The following is a 12,121-nucleotide window of genomic DNA, read 5'->3' as shown; positions in this document are numbered from 1 at the left end:
ATAAACAATGCTCTTTTTGTGGTAAACCCATTGGAAATAAATGTCTAGAAGAAGAACTTTTCAAATAAGTTACCACCCATGCTCGTAAGATAAAAGTATGGCTCTGTTAAAAACAACATTGCAAGTCTGCATATGTTAACATGGCAAGATGTACCCAAATATATTGTTAGTAAGAAAAATAGTATATATTGTGTGATTCATTTTTATTACATATAATGTTCAAATACATGCTTATGTAGAGGGAGAAGTTAGCAAGCTATAACTTGAACAGTTATTAGGTCATCCCTGGGTAATAGAATTACAGTTGATTTTATTACCTTTTCGCTTACTGTTTTGCCTAAATTCTCTAGCAATAATACAATATATTATCTATTATCATAATTTTAAACAAAAAAAATGTTTTTATTCTAAATTTGAAACAAAAAGTATAATACAAGCAACTTCTTATAAGATGTAACTTCACAATTATTTAGTCATTTCTTCTTGATATTCTTGTTAAAAGTTCATAAATATACATGTGTTACTGCTTGAAAGACAAGTGTATAATGCAAATATTTATTTTGCATCCAAAAATCCTGACATTAAGAAATTCCTACTTTTGGAGTTCCCATTGTGACTCAGCAGGTTAAGAACCCGACTAGTACCCATGAAGATACAGGTTCTATCTCTGGCCTAGCTCAGAGGGTCAAAGGATCAGGTATTGCCCCAAGCTGTGGTGTAGGTTGAGGATGTGGGTCGGATCTGGTGTTGCTGTGGCTGTGGCATAGTCCAGTAGCTATGGCTCCAATTCAACCACTAGCCTGAGAATTTCCATATACCATGGCTGTGGCCCTAAAAATCCAAAATGAAACAAAACAAAAACAAAAACAAACAAACAAAACTTCCTACTCTTGACCCATCATGTGATTAGTCTCATTTTCACATTGGAGCCCCATTCCCAAACCAATAATTAATCAAACTTCTTACAATGCAGAGCACAATATACAAAGCAGTTTCTACATCAGCAGTTTATTTCATCATCAGTTTTTCTGTGAGACTGTGAGATGGGTATCCTAATCATTATTTATTTTACAAGTGAGGAATCTGCCTCAAAGAGACCAAATAAGTTGCTAAGGACAGGATTATTAGCAAATGGAAGAATTCAGTTTAAGAAATCTGTATTATTGACTGCAGGCACCTGGAAGTCCTTTCAGGGTCCAACATTCGTATGCACCTCTTGCGTGCTGTGGCACTGTGCTAAATGCAGGGAGCAGAGAGATAAATGGAACATTGCTCTATCCTTGAGAAGTTAATCTTTAAACCTCCAGGTACCCTTCTTTCCTAACAGGTAGTTTTGTAAGTAGATGTCCAGCACAGAGGATTTTTTCTAACATACGCACTGAGATGCTTGTATGTTTCCCTCATTGACGGAGCCTGTGTGCCATTCACATAGCGATTTCCATAGTTGCATTTTACTTCTTGCCAGAGTCTTGGGTGGCTGGATTTTCTAATTTCAAAAACTTCCTTTAATTTTGAACACTGTACAAAGTTAAAACATTTTCCTTTGCACCAGTAATGGGAGAGGAGAATCTATGGAGCCCAATAGGTTACTGTAGCACCGTAGATGAAACTCCAAAATGGTCCTCATAGGAAAATGTAAAATGTGCCCTCACAGCACTGTTCTTTGACTGCAATAAGGAGCCAGGAAACGGTAGTTGGAACCCTCTGCAGGGCAATCTTAGAAATTTGAATTAGAACCACTGAATTTAGTTATTGCTTTAATTTCTATCTGATATTTACTTTTAATATCTATGCCATTTTATGGGTATTAGTATGAAGTTCTGTTCTCTTAGTTGTGTTGTGCAACATTTTTTGTCTACAAGTATTTTTAAAATACCCTAGCTGTCCTTCAAGAGAAGAAAGTGCTATGTCTCATTGAAAAGAAAATCTTGGGCAGAATCAAAATCATGCAGTCCCTTTTTAGAGTTTAGTCTGAAATGTGATCATATCGGGTTTAGTTAATATATTAATTATCCTTGGTACATGTCATTCATACCCTGAACTTCCATTTTGAAATAATAATAATAATAAAATGGTATAATAATATTAATAATAAATGTACTCATAACTCTGTGTTTATATTAACTGCCACCCAAAGAGAGAAAGCAATCAATTGTTAGAGCAGCTGTGGCTTAGGGAAAAAGGAAGTAGAATACAATTCAGGACACTTAGTAGGAATAAAAGGGATTCTGTACTCCAATCTACTAATTTTATGATTTTGGATAAATCACTCAGCCCTCTGAACCTGTTTCTTGCCTGGAAAATATGGATAAAAATGGTTATAAGGTTATTGTAGGATCAAACAAGAAATTCACATAATGATTCCAGCTCATATTTACTGAACATTTATGAGGGAGGTCTGGTGCTGTTCAAGGTTCTTTAGGTGAATTATTTTATTGAGTTGTCATACATTGTCTTTCTGTAAGTACTATTATTATCATAATTAGCCCTGTTTATAGATGAGGAGACCAAGGCACAGAGTGGGTTGAATAACTTGCTCAGAGCTGCCCAGTTGATAACAAAGGCAAAATTCAAATTCAGTTTGGTCTCAAGGCTCACAACCTCAACCACTGGGCCACCAGAATATATTTCAAGTAAAATCTCTGGTTGGGTTTAGCTCTTAATGGTGCACAGTGAAAAATAAGTTTTTCTTATAGCTAATTACTATACAATGGATTGTTAAATACCACCTTACAGAGCTATAGAGAAAAGGTAAATCAGACTTATATATGAACTTATATGGCAGAGACCAGCTTCTCAATATACGCACAGAATCTTCTGAATTCAATTCTTTAAAATTTTTTTTAATTTTTATTTTTTTTCTTTTGGTGGCTGCACCTGCAGCATATGGAAGTTCCCGGACTGGGGTCAAATAGGAGCTGCAGCTGCGGGCCTATGCCCCAGCCACAGCAACACCAGAGCCCAGGCGCATCTGTGGCTGACACCACAGCTTGTGGGAACATTGTATCCTTAACCCACTGAGCAAGGCCAGGGATCAAACCCGCATCCTCATGGATACTAGTCAGGTTCTTAACCTACTGAGCCGTAATGGAAATCCCTGAATTCACTTCTCCATAGCACAGGATGAAAGAGGAGACAACATAACCTTGGTGAAAAGAAAAAACCAAAGATGCTTTGTGAGGCAGCAGTGAGGGACTAGGGACCTCTTTAGGTTTCCTAGGAGGAGCTTCAGATACTTTTGTTCAATGCCTCTTACTGCTCCATTCCAGGGCTTCAAAACCTGGAGCCCAAATTCTAACTATTCAGCAAAAATATCTTCTCTGACATGAAGTTGTCACTGTAAGTAGGATTCTACAGAAAAAGGACTTGCATTAGAAGTGAAGGCAAAGGAAAATGCTTAGATATGTTTCAATGCTGAGAGGAAAGAGCCAGCACTGAAGACACAGGAAGAAAGGACTAATTGATCGTCACAGTTAAAACCATAGGCTTTGGATTCAAAATGGCTTAGATTCTGTCTCTAGCTCTGTCACTCACAGTGTGTCATCACAAGTACACTCTCTAAGCTGCTCTTTATTGATCTGTAAAGGGGTATAATAGTTGCTTCTGCCTCTTAGGACTGTTGTGAAGTGTGTTATGAAGGGAATATTGCATGCCAACCACTTAGCACTGCGGATAATAAGAACTGAGCGATTAGCTATGTTATGATCATTATCATAGTTGATGTGATAAACACTGCTGTAATAAAGACAGCACCTTGTCTATGCGTAATGGCACGTAGCAGGTGCCTATTACCCAGTCGTTATTATTAGCAACATCATTGTTGTTAGTACCGCCATTCTCATCAACTAGTCATGGTATTTGGATTCTTTTCCCCATTCAACCCTGTGACCTCATTTTCCCACTTTGAGACTTGTTTTTTCTTATGTTAGATGGAATAGTTGGAGTAAAATAGTGGTTCCTGAACATGGACATGTAAATCTATGCTAGGTCAGGACAAAGTTTTCTCTGGGTCATGTTGGAACTAGCTGTATAAAACTGCTAACTCTTCTTTACTCTGAGATAAAATTCCTTCCTACATTTTCACCATTACTAGTTTATTTCATGAGCTTATGACAATAGACAGTAGACTTAAAAAAAAAAACGGTATTTGGCAAAGTAACTATGTTGGAAGCTTTATGAATGTCTGCCTCCTTTCTTTTAAAAAATATATTTTAATTTTACTACTCATTGAAATAGAGAATTTTGGCAACTGTCCCTATTATGGTGATCTCTAAGATACTTCCCAATGTTATCAGTGTAGAGCAGAGAACTTGGAGAATTTATTCTGTAAAGTACAGAAATAGGTGATGGAGAAGAGATTCAGCCTGTGTCAGGACCATGGAGAGACTCTCAAATGGAGACAAAAGATGAAGAAAGCTCTGAAAAGGGGGCCAGAAGCTTTTGTTCTTTCTTTTATTAAATATTTATAGATCATTTACTGTAGCCCAGACCCCGCATAAGGCTCTTAGATGTGAAAGGGTGAGTAAGGTAGGTTGAATGGTGGCCCTGAAGAATATGGCCATGCCTGTCACTAGGGCAGAAAGTTTGTACCAGGAGAGGGGACAGAACACTGTAATAAACACCTAAAACATGAAGGGGCCTTGCATCTGGGTAGAGGGTGGAGGTTGTTGAGAAAGGCTACAATGCCATGAATGCAGTGTTACGGTGATTTTCCTGAGGGCTCAGAAAAAGAGGATAGCTGTTGAGAAAGCTTCAGTCTTGGTAGGGAATTACCCACATAGTCCTGATAGAAAGCTGGTAACATTATGAGTAGTAGAGGACATTCTGATGATGTCTTAGATGGCTATGAGGAGCATGTCACTGGAAACTGAAGGAAAAGTGATCCTTGTTATAAAGTGGCAAAGAGCTTCACTGAGCTGTGTTCATGCCCTAGTGTTTCATGGAAGTTTCAACTGTGAGCAATGAAACCGGGTATTTGGCTGAAAAATTTCTAAGCAAAGTATTGAAGGAGCACCTTGGCTTTTCTTGAATCCTTAGAGTAACAGTGAGAGGGAGAGAGAGAGATGATTTAAAGGTAGAATTTTTCATCGAAAGGGAAACAAGTTGAAAATTTGCAAGTGTTTCTGCCTATCCATATTGACATAAGAAAACATTAAGGAGATCCCGCTGAATAGCATTGAGAACTATGTCTAGATACTCATGTTGCAACAGAAGAAAGGCTGGGGGAAAAATGTAATTGTAATGTATACATGTAAGGATAACCTGACCCCCTTGCTGTATAGTGGGAAAATTAAAAAAAATAATAAAATAAAATAAAATTAAAAAAAATAAAAAAATAAAAAAAATAAAAAAAGAAAACATGCTTCACTTACTTCACTTAGTATGAGAATCTCTAGTTGCATCCCTGTTGCTGCAAATGGCATTATTTCATCCTTTTTTATGGCTGAGTAGTATGTATGTATGATTGGGTCAACTTTCTATACAGCAGAAATTGGCACAACATTGTAAATCAACCATAATTTTTAAAAAAAGAAAGGAAACACATTCCAGAGAGAACAAAAGTATGACAAAACAGGTTTTTGAGAACCTCAGTCAGCCATCTGAACAGAAGCCGGGGCCCATCATCCAAGGCAATGCAGGAATGACTATGAAGGCATTTTGAAAATCCTGGGGCTCCCTCTCCCATCACAGACCCAAAGTGCAAGGGCCTGCTAGACAGCAGAATTTCAAGGGAGGGGCTGCTGCTGCACAGTGCTGTCTTACGTCATGGCTGGGCTCCTCACCTTCTAGTGCTATACCCCTTGGTTCTCCATGGGCCCCATGCAGTACCGATGTGGTGGCCAGCCCTTCCGAGGGTACAGGTGCTAACCCCTGGCGGAATCAAGGTGGTACCTTCTCTGCAGGCCTACAGTGTATAAGAGCTGCGGAGGTGGGGCTGCTTCAGAGATCTCACAACTTGAGTAAGGACTGGTAGAACCATGGGAAAAGTCTGTCCCAGGACCCCAGTCCAGGGGAATTGCAGTACTAGCTGTGCCCAGCAGAGCCCTGAAGGGCCTCCCAAAGCCGTGGAAGGCAGAACCCCTGCCTCAGTGGGTCTTTAGATTTTGGACTTGGTAGGGGCCTGTCACCCCTTTCTTCTTTCCTGTCTCTCCCTTTTGGCATGGGCATATTTCTGATATGGGGGTCTCACCATTGGATCCTGGAAGCATGGAACTTGCTGGATTTCACAGGTTCACAGCAGGAGAGCAGTTTGCCTTTGAGTAAAGGAGTCTCACCCATATCTGACTTAGATGATGTTTTAGATGAGACTTTGGGTTTAGACTTTTGAGTTAAGGTTGGAGCAATTTAAGACTTTGGAGCTGTTGGAATGGAATGAATGTGTGCCACATGTGAAAAGGATATGAATATTGGGCCAGGGGAGGAATGCTGTTGTCTGAATGTATCCCCTGAAAATTCTCATGTGGAAATCCTAACCCCCAAAGACAATGGTATTAGGAGATGGGGCTTTGGCAGATGCTTCCATCATGAGGGTGGAGCCTGTATGTATGGGGTTAATGTTTTTATAAAAGAGACCCCACAGAACTCTCTTGCCCCTTCTAACGTGAGAGGACATAGCTAGAAGGTATGAATTATGAACTGGGAAGAAGGGCCTCACCAAAAGGCAACCAATACCAGTGCCTTGATTTTGGACTTCCCAGGCTCTAGTGCTGTGAAAAATAAAGTTCTATTGTTTATAAACAGCCCAGACATGGTATTTGATTATAGCAGCCCCAGTGGATTAACACAGGGTGACAAAAACATTTGTTCTTCTTCCAGTGAATATTTATGTCATTTACTACAGCCTAAGTGCCCTGAAAGGCAGTTGATGTGAAAGTGTTCCATGTACTTGGTTGCATGGTGACCACCCCGCACCCCAATACACCTATGTCCTAGTGCTTTGAACCTATGGGTAGTATCTTATATGGCAAAACACTGAAGAATATTGTGGTTAAATTTTCCTGGTTCATCTGGCAAGGGAGAGAGGGTGGTTAAATCCAATGACAAATGTCCTTATAAGAGATAGGAGACATGAAGAAGAGGAGGAAACACAACCCCTGGAGCAGAGATTAGTGCAACGTAGCCAGAAATCAAGGAACACCTAGAGCTGGAAGGGGCAAGGAACTGATTCTCCCCTCCTGGGTTTTTTGGGGGGACTTAGCCCTGACCACACCTTGATTTCAAACTTCTGGCCTCCAGAACTGTGTAATAATACATTTCTGTTGTTTTAAGCCATCCAGTTTGTGATGACTAGTTGTAGCCGCTACAGTAAACCTCAAACAGTCGGTAACTAGTACCTTGCCCTTCTGGTGCTTAAAGAAAGAGAAAGAGAATTAAACGAGCCTTGCAATAAGAGAGACAACAGCGGTGGGTGATAGAATGGGAGGATGTGGGCACTCTGCAACTCCTGATTCGCCAATAACAGTCTACTTCAATGAAGGATCTGGGAAGCTTCTACACTGCAGGTTGAGCAGGAGCAGAAGATGCCCTCCATCATTGTGCTCTTGCCTCTGTGTCATTAAAACCCAGGGGGGACACACTCTGTATTCCTGAATCCCTACTCCTCCAACTGGAAAGTATGTAGGGTGGAGCTGCCTGTCCTCTGGGCCTGCACTCTGATGCTGCTGGTCAGATTGATGAAGCAGAGACTTGCAGGTGATACCAAACCCTGGAAATGCTGCCACATATATGCAAAGAAAGGCCCTGCAGGTCCCAGCCAGGATTGCCTGTCAGAGTGCAAGTCTGCATCCTGCCAGCTCCAGCACATGCTGATTGGGCAGCATGCTGTTAAATTGGATGTCCTTGGGCATTTATGAGACAGAGATAGAATCCGACAGTCTGAGAGTTAGTCCCAGCTTAAATTTCAGGAAGTTTATCATTCAAGCCATGAAGAAGGCACTGATGGTATAAAGACAAATTTCATTCATTTTGGCAGGGTGTGCCTATGTAGGGTTGAAATAGGAGTCCTCTTCGTGCCATTTTTTACATTTTCCAGCACTGAAATTTTTCTCCTTTTAAAGCATTCTTCTTCAGGATGTATGCAAGCATTGACAAACTAGACAGGAAGCTTAGGGAATATGAATATGTGTAAATACCAAGTGAGACTTTTTTTTAAGGATGTCATTTATTCTAAAGTGTGTAAGAATTACTTTAAAGCCATTAGTGTCTGGATTCTTTAAAGGTAGAGACATGTTCTAAAAACATACTTTTCTTATCAGACTTTAATAATGTTAAAGGCAGATCCTTTTTTCAACACTAAAAAAAACAAAAAATATTGCTTTTGACCTGACAAACTATAACATCTGCCTGTAAGCTTTTCATTGGGATCTCAAACATAGCATCTTGAGGGGTTCAGCTGTAGAGTTGTTCTGATTAAAAATTTCAGAGAAAAACTTGTGATGTTCAGTTGATTGCTCTAGGTTCTATATTTGGGGCTAAGTCAAAGCCTTGAATGGCATTTATTGTTTGACTTCATATTATTGCAGATTTTGAAATGTTTCATTTTCCCTTTGCCATCATTAAATAAGAGGCAATGAATGATCTTTTCTTCTTTCTTACCTTCATCTGTCCTAAACTGTGTTTGAAGAATCTGTGTACTGCAGTGCACCCCATAAATCACTTGAATGACATAAAATAGGATAAAACATTTAATTAAGTGTCTAATGCCAAAGCTTTTAAGTGAAACATGAAAATCTGCCAGCCTTTAAGAGCAAACTTATCCTTACAAAGGATATTTCTTTGGCTTAAAATAAGAAAGATAATCATGATAACTCCATTTGCATTTTATTTCTAGCAGTTTGCACAGAACTCCATCATCTCTTGGTGCTTCTATTCCTATATATTTCAGAGAAAGTCAGAAATTCTAAATCAACATCTTGCCCTGTGAAGACTTACTGGGAACTACTTTTACTAGCTTGACAAGATTTGCTCTTTGCATGCTCTCTGAGAAATTACAGTCTGATGGCAATTGATTCTAATTGTGGATGGGAAAATGGATTTGGAAGGAAGAGAACTCTTGCTGGAATGATACTTCTGCAGATTGTGGGAACTGGTCTGATTTGAAGTTGCAGACACTTGCCTGAAATGACGTAGCATCTCTCTCCCTGCCCCCCTCTCTTTTTTCTTGTGAGAAGAATGTGAACAAAGAACTTTCTCAGAAAACTCTACCATCAGTTTTACTGCTGAAATATAGCAAGGATTTTGATTCATGGCACCAAGAATGCGGAAGGGAGAAAGCCATAGAGAATGGATACGAGATGAACAAGAGAGAAAAAGAAGGAAAGGAAAACACTGCCCAGACACTGTGTGTTTGCAGCCTCTGTCCCAGTGACATATTCACTTATTCATCTGAACATGTACCTGGAATTAATATTAGTTCCTTCAGACAAAGAGAAAGATTCCTGGATGGTTTAAGTCATTGATTTCACCTTCCCCATCTTTTTACTGGTAGAATAAATAGAAAATAACTCTCAGACCAAGCAATGTGTTGGAGGTGATAATTCTGTGATGTCTGTAAATCTAAACTTTCTACTCACCACTCTGAGAAATAGTGCTCTTGTCAGTAAGGAACCTTGAGATGATAACTAAAGGACACTTCTATTGCTCTGTTGGTGTGTTGAGCATTTGAAAATATATGGCATGCAACATGATCATGGAAATAAAGATACATTATAACTACCTTAATACAAGTTTGATGGTCTCATATAAAAGAATACCTGAAGATTAAATGATTAACCTATGGGAAACACTTAGAACAGACTGACACCTGTTAGGTGTTCCATAATATTAGCTCTCATCATTATTACCTAGGCTTTCTCTTCTGGTTGAAAATGTTCTTAAGCTTTAGTACCTGCATGTTTATAAGTATTAGGAGAAACTGGAAAAACAAGTTGAATTTAAAAGGAATCTGAATGGTCACATAGTCCCAGGAGATTAAAAAAACAAACAAACAAACAAAAAAACAAACTAGGTTTGTCTTCCTGAAATGGAGGCTTGCATGTGCTCTAGTTTTATTTCTAATACATATTCAGAAAAAAATGAATATTAACTTAGAATTATGATGAGAAGGATATAGGATCTGGAGTCAGACTGCCATGTTCTTTGTGATTGGAGTTGTTACTTTTGGTATAATCATCAGTAGCATCACCTCTGTGAACAGGAATAATTATCCTTGTAGTTGGAGGGAAGATAGCATTAAGCCAAATGTGAAAACTGGATAGCTTTAAGATGTATTCAGTTTTAATCTGTTATGATATAAGCATGTTGTCTTCTGAGAGATAAGAAAAAAATTACTGAATCATCCAGGAAAGTAGCTCTCAAGACCTCACCTTATTGTTCTAGCTCTCTCTAGGATCCCTAATAAGGTCTTGCATTGGTTTATCTTTCCCTTATCTCCCCTTTCCTCCTATCTGGAAGGCCCTGGAAATGCAAACATGCACTGGATGGGATTCCTGCCCTGCTGGATGCTGGAGAATCTGGTCCCATTCTGGAACATTCTGTTCTAGGCATGTACAAAGAGAAATGAGAGAATGAGAGAAGAAGCTTCTGATACCAACTGAACAGTCCAGGAAGGCATCAGGGAACTGAACCACCAGAAATGGGTCAAGTTTCTCTCAGCTTTGAAGGTGTCTGTAGGGGAACAGTATTGCTAACTGAAGGCATAATGGATATCACATATACATTTGACATCCATGTGCACCTGTTTCCTAACAGGATTGTTAGACCAAAAACATGTTTTTAGGTGAAAAGCCACGTATCTTAATTAACTAGAAATGTCACTTCCAATACTACTAATAATATTTATTGCTTATTATATACCAGATTCTGTCTTATATATTTTATATATGTTAACACAGTTAAATCTCATACAGTCTTGAGGACACAGCTATTATTATACCCATTTGACAGATGAGAAAATTAAACACAGAGATGTTAAGGTACTTGTTGAAAATTATGCATTTAGTAAGTAGGAAATTGGGCATTTGATTCAAGTCAGTCTGAATCTGGATTCTAGGCTGGTATCCACTGCACTCTTACTGCCTCTATAGCAACATTCTGGCAGTTGAAATACCAAGATGTTATTTCCAACTCTTTAAAATACTATTTACACTACAAACCAGTCTAGGTGATTTTCTAAAAACAGGCCTTTGGAATTTGGCAGTTATTGCCAAAGCATGTAAAATATAAACTTGGGGGATTTACTAAGAATTTGAAAATCACTTTCAGATTCATACATAGAATTCCAGGGGAATAGAAGAGACACCAGTTCATTAGTGTAAATGTTTGGCATTGCATCCATCTCTATTGGGAGGATACTGAATTAACTCTTTCATCCTGACCTCACTTAGCCATTCAGTCAATGGTCCATGTCACAAAAAGCAATACGGTTGAATTAATGTTAAAAATTCACATGAGGAGTTCCCACTGTGGCTCAGCATGTTAGGAACCCAACATAGTCTCTGTGAGGATGCGTGTTATATCCCTGGCATCCTGGAGTCGGTTAAGGAACTGACATTACCATGGCTGTGGTATAGGCTGGCAGCTGCAGCTCCAATTTGACCCCTAGCCTGGGAACTTCCATATGCTGCAGGTGCAGCTGTAAAGAGGAAAGAAAAAACACCTTGAAGAAATCAGAGGAAAGTTTGTTTTGAAAGTCAGAGGAAAATATTTTCCTTCCTTCAGAGTGATTCATTGTTCTTCCGGGTGAGAGCTTCCAGGCTTCCTTCTCCATTGAGAGCTGAAGAATCTGGTTTGGCTGCTGTGATATTCAGGTTGCCACACTGAAAATATTATGCTATTATTGTTAGTAGTAATGGTAGTAGTGGTGTTTAATGACTTCCAGGCTCTGGCTTTTTGTTGCTACAAACTTGGAGAAGGTGCTCATTGCGTTGAGCTTTGTTTGGCCAGTGCCTGCCTTTCTGCAGGTGCCCAGAGCTGTGCACCTTGAAATCCCAGTATCTGTGTATTCTCTGGGAACTCACTTCTCTTCCTTCCTCTTTCCCTCATTCTCCCACTTACCTTCCTTTCTTATCCCCTCTCTTCCCTCTCACACATCCCACCTCAGATGCTAGGCTCTGCCTTTGGA

The sequence above is a fragment of the Phacochoerus africanus genome, chromosome 2, assembly GCF_016906955.1.
Source record: "Phacochoerus africanus isolate WHEZ1 chromosome 2, ROS_Pafr_v1, whole genome shotgun sequence".
Lineage (NCBI taxonomy): Eukaryota > Metazoa > Chordata > Mammalia > Artiodactyla > Suidae > Phacochoerus > Phacochoerus africanus.
This window is presented reverse-complemented; position numbering follows the sequence as displayed.